Raw genomic sequence first — 11843 nt, forward strand, 5'->3', positions numbered from 1 at the left:
CATCTCCATAGCCCGTTGGTACGCCTAGTTGATGTGAGACTATCTTCTCCCTTTTTTACAACCACCACTCTATTCCACATATAGTGCTATGTCCATGGCTTGCGCTCATGTATTGCGTAAGAGTTGAAAAAGCTGAAGCGCGTTAAGAAGTATGAACCAATTGCTTGGCTGAAACCGGGGTTGTGCATGATGGGAGTATTTTGTGTGATGAAAATGAAGCATAGACTAACTATATGATTTTGTAGGGATAAGCTTTCTTTGGCTATGTTATTTTGATAAGACATGGTTACTAGTATGCTTGAAGTATTACTATTTTTATGTCAATATGAACTTTTATTTTGAATCATTTGGATCTGAATATTCATGCCACCATTAAGAGAATTACATTGGAAATTATGCTAAGTAGCATTCCACATCAAAAAATCTGTTTTTATCATTTACCTACTCGAGGATGAGCAGGAATTAAGCTTGGGGATGCTTGATACGTCTCCAACGTATCTATAATTTTTGATTCTTCCATGCTATTATATTATGTGTTTTGGATGTTTAATGGGCTTTATTATACACTTTTATATTATTTTTGGGACTAACTTATTAACCGGAGGCCTAGCTCAAATTGCTGTTTTTTGCCTATTTCAGTGTTTCGAAGGAAAGGAATATCAAACGGAGTCCAAACGGAATCAAACCTTCGGGAACGTGATTTTCCGAACAAACGCGATCCAGAGGACTTGGAGTGGACGTCAAGCAATCAACGAGGAGGCCACGAGGTAGGGAGGCGTGCCTGCCCCTGGGCGCGCCCCCGCCCTCATGGGCCCCTCGTAGCTCTCCTGACCGACTTCTTTCGCCTATATATACCTACGTACCCCGAAAATATCCAGGAGCACCACGAAACCCTATTTCCACCGCCGCAACCTTCTGTACCCGTGAGATCCCATCTTGGGGCCTTTTCCGGCGCTCCACCGGAGGGGGCAGTGATCACGGAGGGCTTCTACATCAACACCATAGCCTCTCCGATGATGTGCGAGTAGTTTACCTCAGACCTTCGGGTCCATAGTTATTAGCTAGATGGCTTCTTCTGTCTCTTTGGATCTCAATACAAAGTTCTCCTCGATTCTCTTCGAGATCTATTCGATGTAATCTTCTTTTGCGGCGTGTTTGTCGAGATCCGATGAATTGTGGGTTTATGATCAAGATTATCAATGAACAATATTTGAATCTCCTCTGAATTCTTTTATGTATGATTAGTTATCTTTGCAAGTCTCTTCGAATTATCAGTTTGGTTTGGCCTACTAGATTGATCTTTCTTACAATGGGAGAAGTGCTTAGGTTTGGGTTCAATCTTGCGGTGCTCGATCCGAGTGACAGAAAGGGAAACGACACGTATTGTATTATTGCCATCGAGGATAAAAATATGGGGTTTATATCATATTGCTTGAGTTTATCCCTCTACATCATGTCATCTTGCTTAAAGCGTTACTTTGTTCTTATGAACTTAATACTCTAGATGCATGCTGGATAGCGGTCGATGTGTGGAGTAATAGTAGTAGATGCAGGCAGGAGTCGGTCTACTTGTCGCGGACGTGATGCCTATATACATGATCATGCCTAGATATTCTCATACTCTATCAATTGCTCAACAGTAATTTGTTCACCCACCGTAATACTTATGCTATCTTGAGAGAAGCCACTAGTGAAACCTATGGCCCCCGGGTCTATTTTCCATCTTATTAATCTTCCAACAGCTAGCAATTTCTATTACCGTTTATTTTGCTTTCTTTACTTTTAGTCTTTATCATAAAAATACCAAAAATATTATCTTATCATCTCTATCAGATCTCACTTTTGCAAGTGGCCGTGAAGGGATTGACATCCCCTTTATCGCGTTGGTTGCAAGGTTCTTATTTGTTTGTGTAGGTACGAGGGACTTGAGCGTGGTCTCCTACTGGATTGATACCTTGGTTCTCAAAAACTGAGGAAAATACTTACGCTACTTTGCTGCATCACCCTTTCCTCTTCAAGGGAAAACCAACGCTGTGCTCAAGAGGTAGCAAGAACTAGGGCTTGGCATTTGAAACGTTGCTCTTTTTTAAAATAGACGCGGACAGGATGGGGCAAACAGATGTGGCTGCGCGCTGGGCGCACGGCCACCGCATCCCAGGACACGCCCGGACACGACCTCATTGCCCTACCCAAACGGACAGAATCCGGACAAAACGGACGTCCGTTTGGGGTCGCGTGGTGGAGTTGGCCTAACTCTGCCATCACCGTCGCCGCCATTTTTTCAGCCACCTCGGTGTCCAGCCCGGCACCCCCTCCCCCGAACCCTAACTCTGCCATCACCGCCGCCGCCATTTTTTCGGCCACCTCGGTGTCCAGCCCGTCACCCCCTCGCCCCAGCCCCTCCCCGAATCCTAACTCCGCCATCACCGCCGCCGCCATTTTCTCGGCCACCTCGGTGTCCAGCCCGGCACCCCCTCCTCCCACCCCCACCCCTACCCCTTGGTCTTTGTCTCGGCGACGTCGTTGTCCAGTCGGGCTGCCGGATTTGAGAGCATATGGCCGCCTGATTTGTGCACATCTAGTCAGCGGCGGCTGTGCCTAGCCGGGGATTGGCCGGGCACCGGACCACACAGCCCCGGTAACACCTCTGAGCCGCATGCATGCATTGACTCCGCTTCTAGCCGCTCAGATCTACCTAGTCGGAACGGCGCCGACAAAAATACACCCGGCCGTCGTCCAAGATCGGCACTGGCCTAGTAGCTCGCCGGCTCACCGTTGCCTGAAAGGATCGTTATAGTTGACTAGAGGGGGGTGAATAGGCAACTAAAACTTTTTAGCTTTTCTTTACCAAATTAAACTTTGCATCAAAGTAGGTTGTCTAGATATGCAACTAGGTGAGCAACCTATATGATGCAACAACAACAAGCACACAAGCAAGCAAGGGATATAACACAAATAAGCTTGCACAAGTAAAGGCACGAGATAACCAAGAGTGGAGCCGGTGAAGACAAGGATGTGTTACCGAAGTTCCTTCCTTTTGAAGGGAAGTACGTCTCCGTTGGAGCGGTGTGGAGGCACAATGCTCCCTAAAAAGCCACTAGGGCCACCGTATTCTCCTCACGCCCTCACACAATGCGAGATGCCGTGATTCCATTATTGGTGCCCTTGAAGGCGGCGACCGAACCTTTACAAACAAGGTTGGGGCAATCTCCACAACTTAATTCACTACAAGAAACCTGTTAAAATCATGACGGATTTCCGATGACAATGTGAAAAACTGTCATATACGACCTCATACAGCCCCACAAGCCCGCTGAAAGCCCGTTGAAGCCCGCCTAACCGTTCCCATATAAAATGAGAACCCTAAATGCTCCTCCTCGGCCCCTCCTCCCTCCCTCTCCGCAGCCCCCTCCCTCATCTCCCACAGCACGCCGCCACCCACCACCTCTTCGCGTCCCTCCTCCCATAGCTCGCCGCTGGCTCTTGCCCTCCCTCCCCCTCACCTCGCAGCTCCGGCAACTACCAGATCCGCCGAATCCCCCACCCATCCATCCCTCTCGCAACACATCTCTCTCTCCCTGGTTCAACCACTCATGCCGAGACCAACGCCGGGCGATTTCGACGACGTCCGCCACCACGAGCTGTTCTCCGACCCCTTCGTCCTCCAGTCCGGCTGGATCCGTCGCTCCCGGTCTCCGGCGCTCGCCCGCGACCCCTAGCCATGGCTAGGGTTTCGGCTGCAGCATCATATCCAACGCTGCACATCTTCGGCGGCTCCTCTCCGTCCACACAGCGCCTCTCCGGCAGCACGTCTCTGTCCACACCGACCCCTTGGAAATCACCTTGTGGGCTGCGCGGTGCTGTCGCTGTCCAACATCCAGCGGCGGGCGACCAACCCCTGGGCCGCCGTCGGCAACGCCTTCTTCTCTACCAAGGTTAGCCCCTCGTCTGTCCCAGATCACACTAACCCGTCGCTGATGCCCCCCGACCCACCTCTCTTGATTTGGTCTGATCCCCCTGTGCGTGCGTGCAGGAAGTGTTTGAGAGTCCCCCTGTTTGTGATCTGTTTATGAGTACTTGGCATTCAAGGAGCAGCCTGTCGATGAGCAGTAAGTTTCAGCATGAAATCATAGCAGTCGTAGGTAAATTGTTCATTCTATTGTAGTGAATAACCTTATGAATTCATTCTCTCTGTCTTTACAAAAGTTCCAGCAGGAAATTTGTGCTTGAGCTTGATTGACCCACTACTTCGCATTCTGTCTTTGGGTTCAGAGTGTGTTGCTGACTCGCCCGATTAATGGCCTTTTTTTAATGGCGGATGTATTTGAGGGAGGCAGTGAGTAATATACCAAGTTACAATCTTATTGATGAGTTTTTTTCCCAATCGCTATATACCAAGTTACAATCTTATTGATTTGTTAATCCCCTTTGTTCCTATATAGATAGTACTTGATGATGCACGTGTATATCGACAGTCGCTTCACCTCTGTTCCTATATAGATTGATAACAAAGGTCCAAACTGTTAGTGTCGATTGCCTAGTGTGGCTACTGCCCTCTCTAACTATACGGGTGTGTTGAGTGTGCGTGCTGGCAAGGTGGTGCCAGCTGCTATCGGTGCAGCAGCCGGTGTGTTGTGTGTGTGTGTGTGTGTGTGCTTCCTCTCTGAATCTTTAACACTAAGATTTCTCTGAATTTCTTATGTACCTTGTACACTGCAGGGTACCAAGTGGAGACAAAACTGCAGGGTACCAAGTAGAGACAAACCGCTGCACTGTGGTATGTGGCCTTCTATCAAGATCTAATTCAGTTTAGATTTTCCCCCTAGGTCTTGGAGACATGATTTCTGCTACTGTATTAATATGTCAACATGTTCTATTTAGAGTTTTCTCCCTAGGCATTTCTTTTTCTATCCTTGTTGTCTCCTGCAGCCCGGTGAATATGTACTCCAGAAATAAGTTTAATCCGAATCTAAGAAGAAAATTATATTGTTACATTGTGGCAGTCCTACAGTAAGAATACAGATGTTTAAACCTGTTTATTTGTGTACTGCACACATGTATTAGTGAGTCAATTTAGAGTAGTAGTACTACCATTATTCGTGCACCTACTAGTACTAGTAGCAAGGCCACGTGTTCGCTCACTCTATATCAACCTGGAGGCACAAACCGAGCTAGCACTTGCCAACACAGTGGCACAATGCATTTTTTCTTTAACTCCTTTGCTCCATCACTAGGTCGCCCTCCTCAATAGTGCTCCTGACAAGTGATCCTAAAATATTCTTTCTTGATTTTATTCCTCTTTTATTTTGATAACTTAACACTCTAATTTTCTGACTATGATCTCTTGTTTTCGGTATGCAGGTCTAGGTTGCTTCGTAACAGCCATGGCGCACAATAGAGCTTCAGAGGGCGATCGCGATGGCCGTTATTGAACTGAATCATGATCAACCAAGGGTTAGTTCTCTACTGAGCGATTCGGCATATTTGGATTCCACTACTATGATTTCTCTGTTATTTCCATTCGCTGGCTCAATTGCTACTGAACTGCACCTATTTAGTTGATCTAGTTTAGAGTTACGCATTTTTCACCAGGGTGTGATTCTCAACTAATTTATTTGGGCCCCATGGATCTTGGTGGTTAATTTTATATCCTTACGCACTCGAATCAAAGTAAACCTATACATCCTAACCACCATCTCAGTACCTCTTAACAGAACCATTTGCCTCTTATTTCTATAAATCTATTAGTCGTCATGGCTCTTTAGTTATTTTGCATGCCATTTGGAGTTAACTTGGCATGTAAGTGTTGTTCACTATTGTAAATATTTAGTTTCATGTGTAAACTTGTTGAGATATTAACATTAGAAGCTTACACCAGCTAGGTCGACGAGCTGTGGCTCCGCGCCGTGGATATTGTATGTTGGTGATGCATTTTTTGTTGGATTTATATGGCCTCAAATGCTGCTGCTATAATACTTGAGTTTTGCAATGTATGGTCTATTATGTCGTCACTTATAGGTCAACTTGATTAGATTTTCATTTGACACATTTCTATTTGGATTAATTTGTAGCAACCTCAGGTTTATTGTTGTTTTATACTAGATAATTTGTTATTCTCATTTGTAAGCACAATAAGATTTAAGTATATTGGAAAGCATGTAATTTGTTTTTTAAGTTTCTTCTACTATCTATTCATTTCTACAAATGTCTAATGCTGTTGTGAATATGGTAGGTATGACTGGGTAGCATGCTACTTGCTGATGTCGATCACAATCCGCCATGACATATAGTTGCCATCAGGAGAGTCGACGACAAGAACACGAGTGGCAACCTTAGTAGTTTATATATTTTGTTGATGTAAATTGGATTGAATCAGTTCCTAATCCTTGCTCTGTGATATATTGTGTCAATATATGTTGTATATTATCATTTCATGGAGGATATGATAAATTGCTTCGGAAATATTGTACTTTGAAAATATTTGTGTAACGTATGGTGCTTTGGAAATATTGTTTTGGTCCAAAATTCACATCATGATTTACATGACACATTATGCTGAAAGTGTATTTGATGAAAATTGGTCTGAAAGAAATGGATGGTACCATATTTAAATTGATCCTAAATCCATGACGGTTCTTGTGACAAAAAATAGTGTCCACGTAGGTGGCCACGTCATTCCACGTGGCATTGGTCCATGACGGTCTGTTTTGTCACAGCCAGTTTGGGCTTGGGTGGGCCTGAGGCAGTTCCATGACGGTTCTGAACCGTCATGGAAGCTACGATCTCAAATTATGACGCGATATACATGACAGATTTCAAGTCCGTCATGGATGGGCACGCATGACAGATTTTGCTTGATCTGTGACAGCTAAGGACCGTCACGTATTAACAGATTTCTTGTAGTGATTGGAGGCTCCCAACGACACCACGAAGCTTCACCACAATGGACTATGGCTCCGAGGTGACCTCAACCGTCTAGGGTGCTCAAACACCCAAGAGTAACAAGATCCGCTAGGGATTAGTGGGGTATCAAATTTCTCTTGGCGGAAGTGTAGATCGGGGCCTTCTCAACCACTCCCGAGCAAATCAACAAGTTTGATTGGCTAGGGAGAGAGATCGGGCGAAAATGGAGCTTGGAGCAACAATGGAGCTTGGGGATGGAAGAGGTAGTCAACTAGAGGAAGAAGACACCCCTTTTATAGTGGAGAGACAAATCCAACCGTTATCCACTTACTCAGCCCGCGACCTGCGGTACTACCGCTCCAGATGAGCGGTACTACCGTAGGGGCTCACGGTACTACCGCGACGGGCCGCGGTACTACCGCTACATCGGCAGGGGCTAGTGCAGGCTAGAGCCGCCAGGGCTGAGAGCGGTACTACCGCTCCCCCTTGCGGTACTACCGCAAGGCCAGAGTGGACTAGGCTGGGAAGGGCACGGGTGAATAAAAACACATCCGTGCCTACTTCCGCTAAAAATTGAATAGTGCAAAAATCCGACACGGTACTACCGCGCGCAGGCGTGCGGTACTACCGCGCTGGGAGCGGATGTAAAAAATTACATCCGCCCCTACTTTCGCTCGTGCTACTGAGCCGGACCAGGACTCACGGTACTACCGCGCGCTTGGGGCGGTACTACCGCGTAGGTCGCGGATGTAAAAAATTACATCCGCCCCTACAGCCGCAAGGAAGGCTGAGCCTGGTCCTGAGGCCACGGTACTACAGCTCCAGGAGCGGTACTACCGTGGGTTCCTACGGTACTACCGCAAGGGCTTGCGGTACTACCGCAGGGGCCTGCGGTACTACCGCTCCTAGGAGCAGTACCACCGCATGCCTCGGAAGCAACACTAGGAATCCTTCTTTTGCACAACGATGAAGATAACGGAGGATGCTCCAAGGCGCAAAGGGAAAGGCGGTGCAAGGGAGAAAACGTGTACGTGATGATTCCACCCGAACCTTTCCACCGCGGACCCCCTCTTAATAGAACGGCTATCCTACGACTCAAATCCACCAAAGGAGACGTAGCACACCACCGTCTTCAATAGTCTTCGAGGGGTACCAAACCGTCTTGTGCCTAGCGACGAAGCGACTGAAATACTCAAGGCACACGATTAGTCCGCAAAAGCATTGTCATCAATCACCAAAACACCTTAGGCATAAAATGCCCTTACATTGCCGCTCATAAAGTGCGACGACTGCCCGCCACAAGTCATTCGCCGCGTTTCTACCATGCCGGAACATCCAGGGTGGCTGTTCATCAAGTGCAAAAAAGATAAGGTATATGCTTGTTTTGCTTCGGTTGTGCTTCCGGATTCGGCGTAATTTCAATAGCTCTTGCCTCATACGCAAATTTGATAGATGCTCGTGCACTCCTTGCCTCATACACAAATTTCAATAGCTCTTGCCTCATACGCAAATTTCAATAGCTCTTGCCTCATATGCAAATTTCAATAGCTCTTGCCTCATATGCAAGTTTTGGTATTTGGAAGAAGAATACATCAATCTATAGATTGGCCACAATTTGATAGATGCTCGTGCACTCCTTTCTAGAATAGAGACTAGAGATGAGTTTAGATGCGAAGCAACGTCTACTTTTGTAGAATCAAAGAAGAAAGAAGTATACAAGATTGAGAATCCGCAGATTAACAATGAAGTCATCGAGAAGATATTAATCCAACTTGCGGGAGCAGTTATGAAAGTTGAATTTCTGTTAAAATGTCTAGTTGTGGTTCTTGTTTTCTTCGGTCTTACTACTCTAGTTAAGAATTGGTGAATATACTATCATGTATCAAAATGTCGTTGATGAAATAAAAAATGTGTTCACAAAAAAAGTATGCATACGGGCACCGGGCGGACAAGATGCGGCCGCGCGTTGGCGCGCGGCCAGCGCATCACAAAAAATGGGTGGACGCCGCCCCATTGCCATCCTCAAACGGACGAAATCTGGACTAAACCAACGTCCGTTTGGGGTCGTGCGTGGAGTTGTCCTAACGACTCGCACTTCATGAACATAATAACCCTTCCACTAGCGCCATTACGGTCTGATGTGGAGTACATACTGATGCGACTTTCAGGAGATTTGTCATCACGATATCATTTGGAACACCGTTTCACGTCTAGGGTGAAACTCTTGTTCTCGTCTTTATTAGTCTATATCAACAGCGACAAACTTGCGTCAGTTTCCCTTGTTGAAGGTGTTGCCTTATTGTTGATGTACTGGTCTTTACTGGTTGGCTCGGCAACCTGATGAAAAATTCTCGTCCTGGTCATGTTCAGCCAGACGTGACGACGGCAATGCAAGGACGTATATCCCGTCTTGAAGGCGTTGCCGTGGAAGAAGTCCACATAGTCGTGGGTGTTTAGTTCACATCTTGTAATGGTTATGTTCTAGTCATCCATACCTTATACTCGGCATGTTGTTGTATTTGCATCAACTTTAGTAAAAATGGTTGTGCACATCATAACAATGCGGGGTTTTAACCTCCTTTTAAAAAATGAACATAATAACCCTGTTCTCCTAGTTGTGATTTTACTTTGAGATGAGCAAAAGTCTAAAGCTTGGGGATGTTGATGAGTGCATTTTGCGTTATGTTTTACTTAGTGTTTTTTCATCGCACGCGTAGGATTCTTTTGCACTTTATCGCGACCACTCGCCCGTTTTGTCTGGTTTCAGCAGGATCCCTAGAATCAGGATATTTGAAGCATTCATGGGAAAACACCTATTTTTGGTGAAAAATATGTTCATTGGACATCATAAAAACTTTCCTTATGGTGAGACAACAATGTGAGAAGAAACCACAGGTCATTTGAGAGTCTATAAGAGAAGGCGACACGTGGTACCAGAGTGCTCTCCTGTAACAACGATGGTACCATCTACCTCCGCCTTCTCCTGATCAACTATTTCTTGCAATTAATCTCAGTTAAGACAAACAATGAGACTCCACCATACAAAATAGTAGGGGAACCTCACTCTAGGAAGGAACCCAGAGGGGGAAATCCGCAAAAGGGCATCCACACCACCATGACATTGATCACAGAGGCTAGGACATCGAGCTTCATCCTCTTCATCATCATCCACGCCATAGCCGTCGACTCCCTCAACCATCTCATTGTAATCTTGAAGACTATCATGGATGCATACATGTATCACTTTAATCGTTCATCTGTTATTCATATGACACCTTTCGATGATGTCTCGTGCCCCCTTTTTCTAGAAAAGGAGGATTACCCCCCGCCTCTACATCAGAGTGGTGCATGCAGCCCCTTTATTAAGCCAAGTGTCCGAAGTGTCTGTGATCGAGAACAAGCTCACACAGAGATGAATAAAAAAGTATAAGATGCCACAAACGGCGAATATAGAATAATATGACTAAACACATATCCTATTACTGGACCGCCATCCAAACCGACTGTAAATATCGCGAGCTACCATCTCTCATCGGGCAGACCCAGTAACCAAAGGATCCCTGGCCTCCACGGGAGCGAGTAGCGACCACATACGGATCCAGGTAGTGGCCCTGTAGATAACCTGCAAAAAAATTACGAGTTTGTTTGTTAAAAACCATGTCATTTCTACAGTTCCATATAGCCCAAAATAAAGCACATACTCCTACCAGAAAATGCCTCGCAATATTTGTCTCTACTCCATTTAGCCACGTACCAAATAACGTGTGAATACTATTCGGAGGAGTGATATTAAAGGCTATATGAAATGAGCGTCGTAAAAGTTTGGCCAGCGGGCAATCGAGAAAGAGGTGCTTGATTGTTTCATCTTGATCACAAAAGCTACATCTTTGACTACCCTCCCAATTATGTTTTGCCAAGTTGCCCTTAGTCAGAACCACCTCCTTGTGAACAAACCACATGAAGACTTAACGTGACCTTGATCTTCCAAATATGTAGTGATTTCGGAATGGGACCAGAGTCAATTAGGTCCAAATACGTAGATTTCACTAATAAAAATGCCATTTTTAGTTAATTTCCAGTGAATACTATCAGACTCGTCAGAGAGGTTCAGATCCGTCAACCTTCTGACGTGGTGTAGCCAGGCTTCCGATCGGTCACCTACCAAAGATCTTCGGAATTGAATATTTAGAGGGTTGGACTATAACACTGCAGCAACATAAGCCTCCTTGCGTTGTACAATGTTATAGAGAGATGGATATTGTGTGGCCAAAGGCGTCCCCCCTAACCACATATCCTCCCAGAATCTCGTCGAATTACCGTTTCCAATGGTGAATTTAGTTCTATGCAAGAAAGTTGCTTTTGTTCTCATCAAACCGTTCCAAAACGGTGAATCATTGGGTCTGATGGTAGCCTGGGCCATGTCTGAGTAGTTTCCCTAGTTCTCACATATATGGACACCAAAATAGAATCGAGCTTTGGAAATGGTTTTGGTACATGGACTGGTGACGGTTCCCTATTTTGCCTCAAAGCTTGCATCACTAATACTCCATATGCCGAATGTGGTTATCTGGACCGTCTCCAATTTCTTCGACACCTTAGACGATTTCGAGGTATATCCGCTTCCAATGCTTTATGTATCAGAGGCGATTTTCCAACAAAACCGCCTCCATTGTGTATTTTAGGTATCTATTTTTTCATTAAATACCCACCCCTACTAATGATATTCACATGAAACACTGTAATACAGAAGTATAAAGGCAACATTTCATTCATTGCAGTTTTTAAAAGTTTTTAAAATTCACAACCATCCTATGTATCTATGCGTTGATGTCTCGAGCAGCTTACATTCTCGCCTTGCCATGTCGCTGCCAGATATCTGAGATATCTATTTGACGGGTATCATAGATCACCTGCATGATACACAAAAAATTTCTCAAGTC

At 45.5% G+C, this 11843-nt stretch overlaps 1 long non-coding RNA gene across 2 annotated transcripts; it reads left to right on the plus strand.

The window, feature by feature from the left end:
- Positions 1 to 3395: 3395 nt before the first annotated feature.
- On the plus strand, positions 3396 to 6529 carry LOC109741528 (uncharacterized). Of its 2 annotated transcripts, XR_012201497.1 has the most exons (4): positions 3396 to 3935; positions 4034 to 4142; positions 4273 to 4777; positions 5362 to 6529. It is a non-coding gene; the product is annotated as an uncharacterized lncRNA (long non-coding RNA). The 2 variants fall into 2 exon arrangements; XR_012201496.1 differs by having other exon boundaries at positions 4034 to 4777.
- The last annotated feature ends 5314 nt before the right edge of the window (positions 6530 to 11843 follow it).

The sequence above is a fragment of the Aegilops tauschii genome, chromosome 1 (assembly GCF_002575655.3).
Source record: "Aegilops tauschii subsp. strangulata cultivar AL8/78 chromosome 1, Aet v6.0, whole genome shotgun sequence".
NCBI classification, from domain to species: domain Eukaryota; kingdom Viridiplantae; phylum Streptophyta; class Magnoliopsida; order Poales; family Poaceae; genus Aegilops; species Aegilops tauschii.